General features: G+C 41.4%; 1 non-coding gene across 1 annotated transcript; it reads left to right on the forward strand.

Annotated features, from left to right (window-relative positions):
- The first annotated feature begins 5,360 nt into the window (after positions 1 to 5,360).
- LOC112798415 (small nucleolar RNA R71) lies at positions 5,361 to 5,464 on the forward strand. Its single transcript, XR_003200027.1, has one exon. It is a non-coding gene; the product is annotated as a small nucleolar RNA R71 (small nucleolar RNA).
- Positions 5,465 to 6,000: the final 536 nt, after the last annotated feature.

A 6,000-nucleotide genomic window follows, 5' to 3' on the forward strand; every position in this document is an offset into this window, starting at 1 on the left:
ACTAGATCAAACTAAAAACAATGCCAAAAAGCGTACAAATTATCCGCTCATCACCCGTCCTCTCAGTGAAAATGTTCAACGCGCTCTGTCACAGCATGGCTAATCATCTGTCGGTTCTCAATCAGGTTGGAATAGAATCCAGTGATTCTTTTGCGTCTGTCACTAACGCCCAGCCTTCAGGAGTTTGAAGCTCGTAACAGTCATTCAATCCTTGAATCCTACTCAGAATACCATAGACAAGGTTTAGACCTTCCGGATTCTCTTGAATGCCGCCATCAATTCTAGCTTATACCACGAAGATTCCAATTAAGGGATCCAAGAGATATCCACTCAATCTAAGGTAGAACGGAGGTGGTTGTCAGGCACACGTTCATAAATGAGAATGATGATGAGTGTCACGGATCATCACATTCATCAAGTTGAGGAACAAGTGATATCTTAGAACAAGAATAAGCTTAATTGAATAGAAGAACGATAGTAATTGCATTAATACTCGAGGTACAGCAGAGCTCCACACCTTAATCTATGGTGTGTAGAAACTCCACCGTTGAAAATACATAAGAACAAGGTCTAGGCATGGCCGTGAGGCCAGCCCCATGATCTAAGATAGCATAAGACTACTCAAAGATAGCTACCAAGATGATCTAAGGACTAAACGTCCAGAGATGAAAATACAATAGCAAAAGGTCCTATTTGTAGAGAACTAGTAGCCTAGGGTTTACAAAGATGAGTAAATGACATAAAAATCCACTTCCGGGCCCACTTGGTGTGTGCTTGGGCTGAGCATTGAAGCTTCTATGTGTAGAGACTTTTCTTGGAGTTAAACGCCAGCTTTTGTGCCAGTTTGGGCGTTTAACTCCCATTCTTGTGCCAGTTCCGGCGTTAAACGCCAGAATTCATGAGCTGACTTGGAACGCCTGTTTGGGCCATCAAATCTCGAGAAAAGTATATACTATTATACATTGCTGGAAAGCCCAAGATGTCTACTTTCCAACGCAATTGAGAACGCGCCAATTGGTCTTCTGTAGCTCCAGAAAATTCACTTTGAGTTCAGCGAGGTCAGAATCCAACAGTATCTGCAGTCCTTTTCAGCCTCTGAATCAGATTTTTGCTCAGATCCCTCAATTTCAGCTAGAAAATACCTGAAATCACAGAAAAACACACAAACTCATAGTAAAGTCCAAAAACGTGAATTTTAACTAAAAACTAATAAAAATATAATAAAAACTAACTAAAACATACTAAAAATAATGCCAAAAAGCGTATAAATTATCCGCTCATCACAAAACCAAACTTAAATTGTTGCTTGTCCCCAAGCAACTAAAAATCAAATAAGATAAAAAGAAGAGAATATGCAATGAATTCCAAAAATATCTATGAAGATCAGCATTAATTAGATGAGCGGGACTTTTAGCTTTTTTCCTCTGAACAGTTTTGGCATCTCACTCTATCTTTTGAAATTCAAAATGATTGGCATCTATAGAAACTCAGAATCCAGATAGTGTTATTGATTCTCCTAGTTAAGTATGATGATTCTTGAACACAGCTACTTTATGAGTCTTGGCCGTGGCCCAAAGCACTCTGTCTTCCAGTATTACCACCGGATACATACATGCCACAAACACATAACTGGGTGAACCTTTTCAGATTGTGACTTAGCTTTGCTAGAGTCCCCAGTTAGAGGTGTCCAGGGTTCTTAAGCACACTCTTTTTTTTTTGCCTTGGATCACAACTTTATTATTTTTTCTTTTTCTTCTTCCCCTTTTTTTTCGTTTTTTTTTGTATTCACTGCTTTTTCTTGCCCTCAAGAATCATTTTTTTATGATTTTTCAGATCCTCAGTAACATGTCTCCTTTTTCATCATTCTTTCAAGAGCCAACATTCATGAACAACAAATTCAAAAGACATATGCACTGTTTAAGCATACATTCAGAAACCAAAGTAATGCCACCACATCAAAATAATTAATCTGTTATAAAATTCAAAATTCATGCAATTCTTCTCTTTTTCAATTAAGAACATTTTTCATTTAAGAAAGGTGATGGATTCATAGGACATTCATAACTTTAAGGCATAGACACTAAGACACTAATGATCATAAGACACAAACATAGGTAAACATAAGCATAAAAATTCGAAAAACAGGAAAATAAGGAAAAAGGAAATTAAAGAACGGGTCCACCTTAGTGATGGCGGCTTGTTCTTCCTCTTGAAGATCTTATGGAGTGCTTGAGCTCCTCAATGTCTCTTCCTTGCCTTTGTTGCTCCTCTCTCATGATTCTTTGATCTTCTCTAATTTCATGGAGGAGAATGGAATGTTCTTGGTGCTCCACCCTTAGTTGTCCCATGTTGGAACTCGATTCTCCTAGGGAGGTGTTGATTTGCTCCCAATAGTTTTGTGGAGGAAAATGCATCCCTTGAGACATCTCAGGGATTTTATGATGAGGAATTTCCTCATGCTCTTGATGAAGTTCTCTTATTTGCTCCACACTTTTCTTGGTGATGGGCTTGAGGTCATGCCTTCTTAGTTGAACCGGCTTCCCTCTTGAATCTCTCTTCCATTGAGCGCCCTCTTCACAAATGTCTATGAGGACTTGGTCCAACCTTTGATCAAAGTTGACCCTTTTTGAGTTTGAAAGGGACCTCGTGGATCACCTTCTTCTTGGCCACAACTTCAGAGAAGTGGTCTTGATGCACCTTAAGATGAATCCCTCCATCTCCCATGACTCGGAGGTGGAAGCTTTTGCCTTCCCTTTCCTCTTTCTAGAGGTTTCTCTGGCCTTAGATGCCATAAATGGTTATGGAAAAACAAAAAGCAATGCTTTTACTACAACAAACTTAGAAGGTTTGCTCGTCCTCTAGCAAAAGAAGAAAGAAGAGAGTAGAAGAAGAAGAAATAGAGGAGATAGGGGTGGCTTTGATTTTCGGCCAAGGGGGAGAAGTAGTGTGTAGGTTGTGTGAAAATGAAGGAGTGAGGATGGGTTTATATAGGAGTGGAGAGGGGGTGTATGGTTCGGCCATGATGGGTGGGTTTGGGAGGGAAAGTGGTTTGAATTTGAATGGTAGGGTAGGTGGGGTTTTATGAAGGATGGATGTGAGTGGTGAAGAGAATGGTAGGATTTGATAGGTGAGGGGTTTTGGGGGAAGAGGTGTTGAGGTGATTGGTGAATGAAGAAGAAGAAGAGAGAGAGTGGTGGTGTAGGTGGGGATCCTGTGGGGTCCACAGATCCTGAGGTGTCAAGGATAATTCATCCCTGCCCCAAGTGGCGAGCAAAAATGCTCATTCTGCCAATCCTGGCGTTAAACGCCGGGCTGGTGCCCATTTCTGGCGTTTAATGCCAGCTTGATGCCCATTTCTGGTGTTAAACGCCAGTCTGGTGCCCCTTTCTGGCGTTAAACGCCCAGAATGGTGCCAGACTAGGCGTTAAACGCCCATTTGCTGCCCTTACTGGCGTTTAAACGCCAGCAAAGTTTTCCTCCAGGGTGTGCTATTTTCTTTCTATTTTTTATTCTATTTTTGCTTTTTCAATTGGTTTTGTGACTTTCCATGATCATCAACCTATAGAAAACATAAAATAACAAAGGAAAATAGATAAATATAACATTGGGTTGCCTCCCAATAAGCGCTCCTTTAATGTCAGTAGCTTGATAGTGGGCTCTCATTGAGCCTCACAGATACTCAGAGCAATGTTGGATCCTCCCAACACCAAACTTAGAGTTTGAATGTGGGGATTCAACACCAAACTTAGAAGTTGGTTGTGGCCTCCCAACACCAAACTTAGAGTTTGACTGTGGGGGCTCTGTTTGACTCTGTTTTGAGAGAAGCTCTTCATGCTTCCTCTCCATGGTAACAGAGGGATATCCTTGAGCCTTAAACACAAAGGATTCTTCATTCACTTGAATGATCAATTCTCCTCTGTCCATATTAATCACAGCCTTTGCTGTGGCTAGGAAGGGTCTGCCAAGGATGATGGATTCATCCATGCACTTCCCAGTCTCTAGGACTGAAATCAGCAGGGATGTAATGGTCTTCAACTTTCACCAAAACATCCTCTACAAGTCCATAAGCTTATTTTCTTGAATTGTCTGCCATCTCTAGTGAGATTCTTGCAGCTTGTACCTCAAAGATCCTTAGCTTCTCCAACACAGAGAGAGGCATGAGGTTTATACTTGACCCTAAGTCACACAGAGCCTTCTTAAAGGTCATGGTACCCATGGTACAAGGTATTGAGAACCTTCCAGGGTCCTGTCTCTTTTAAGGTAATCTCTGCCCAGTCAAGTCATCCAGTTCTTTGGTGAGCAAAGGCGGTTCATCCTCCCAAGTCTCATTATCAAATAACTTGTCATTTGGCTTCATGATTGCTCCAAGGTATTTAGCAACTTGCTCTTCAGTGACATATTCGTCCTCTTCAGAGGAAGAATACTCATCAGAGCTCATGAATGGCAAAAGTAAATCCAATAGAATCTCTATGGTCTCAGTGTGAGCCTCAGATTCCCATGGTTCCTCATTAGGGAACTCATTGGAGGCCAGTGGACGTCCATTGAGGTCTTCCTCAGTGGCGCTCACTGCCTCTTTCTCCTCTCAAAATTTAGCCATGTTGATGGCCTTACACTCTCCTTTTGAATTCTCTTCTGTATTGCTTGGAAGAGTACTAGGAGGGAGTTCAGTAACTTTCTTACTCAGCTGACCTACTTGTGCCTCCAAGTTTCTAATGGAGGACCTTGTTTCAGTCATGAAACTTTGAGTGGTTTTGATTAGATCAGAGACCATGGTTGCTAAGTCAGAGTGGCTCTGCTTAGAATTCTCTGTCTATTGCTGAGAAGATGATGGAAAAGGCTTGCCATTGCCAAACCTGTTTCTTCCACCATTATTGTTGTTGAAACCTTGTTAAGGTCTCTGTTGATCCTTCCATGAGAGATTTAGATGATTTCTCCATGAAGGATTATAGGTGTTTCCATAGGGTTCTCCCATGTAATTCACCTCTTCCATTGAAGGGTTCTCAGGATCATAAGCTTCTTCTTCAGATGAAGCGTCCTTAGTACTGCCTGGTGCAGCTTGCATTCCAGACAGACTTTGAGAAATCATATTGACTTGCTGAGTCAATATTTTGTTCTGAGCCAATATGGCATTCAGAGTATCAATCTCAAGAACTCCTTTCTTCTGATTCGTCCCATTGTTCACAGGATTCCTTTCAGAAGTGTACATGAATTGGTTATTTGCAACCATTTCAATGAGCTCTTGAGCTTCTACAGGCGTCTTCTTCAGATGAAGAGATCCTCCAGCAGAGCTATCCAATGACATCTTGGACAGTTCAGACAGACCATCATAGAAGATACCTATGATGCTCCATTCAGAAAGTATGTCAGAAGGGCACTTTCTGATTAATTGTTTGTATCTTTCCCAAGCTTCATAGAGGGATTCACCTTCCTTCTGTCTGAAGGTTTGGACTTCCACTCTAAGCTTACTCAATTTTTGAGGTGGAAAGAACCTTTCCAAGAAGGCATTGACTAGCTTTTCCCAAGAGTTCAGGCTTTCTTTAGGTTGTGAGTCCAACCATATCCTAGCTCTGTCTCTTACAGCAAAAGGGAATAGGATAAGTCTGTAGACCTCAGGGTCAACCCCATTAGTCTTGACAGTGTCACAGATTTGCAAGAATTCAGCTAAAAACTGAGAGGATCTTCCAATGGAAGTCCATGGAACTTGCAATTCTGTTGCATTAGAGAAACTAATTGAGGCTTAAGCTCAAAGTTGTTTGCTCCAATGGCAAAGATTGAGATGCTTCTCCCATTGTAGGTGCAGTAAAGTCACCAAGCACCTTCCTTGCATTGTTGGCATTATTGTTGTTTTCGGCTGCCATGGGTTCTTCTTGTTTGAAGATTTCTGTTAGGTCCTCTACAGAGAGTTGTGCTTTAGCTTCTCTTAGCTTTCGCTTCAAGGTCCATTCAGGTTCAGGGTCAGCCTCAACAAGAATGCTTTTGTCTTTGCTCCTGCTCATATGA

This window comes from Arachis hypogaea, chromosome 4 (assembly GCF_003086295.3).
Source record: "Arachis hypogaea cultivar Tifrunner chromosome 4, arahy.Tifrunner.gnm2.J5K5, whole genome shotgun sequence".
In the NCBI taxonomy this organism is placed as follows: Eukaryota; Viridiplantae; Streptophyta; class Magnoliopsida; order Fabales; family Fabaceae; genus Arachis; species Arachis hypogaea.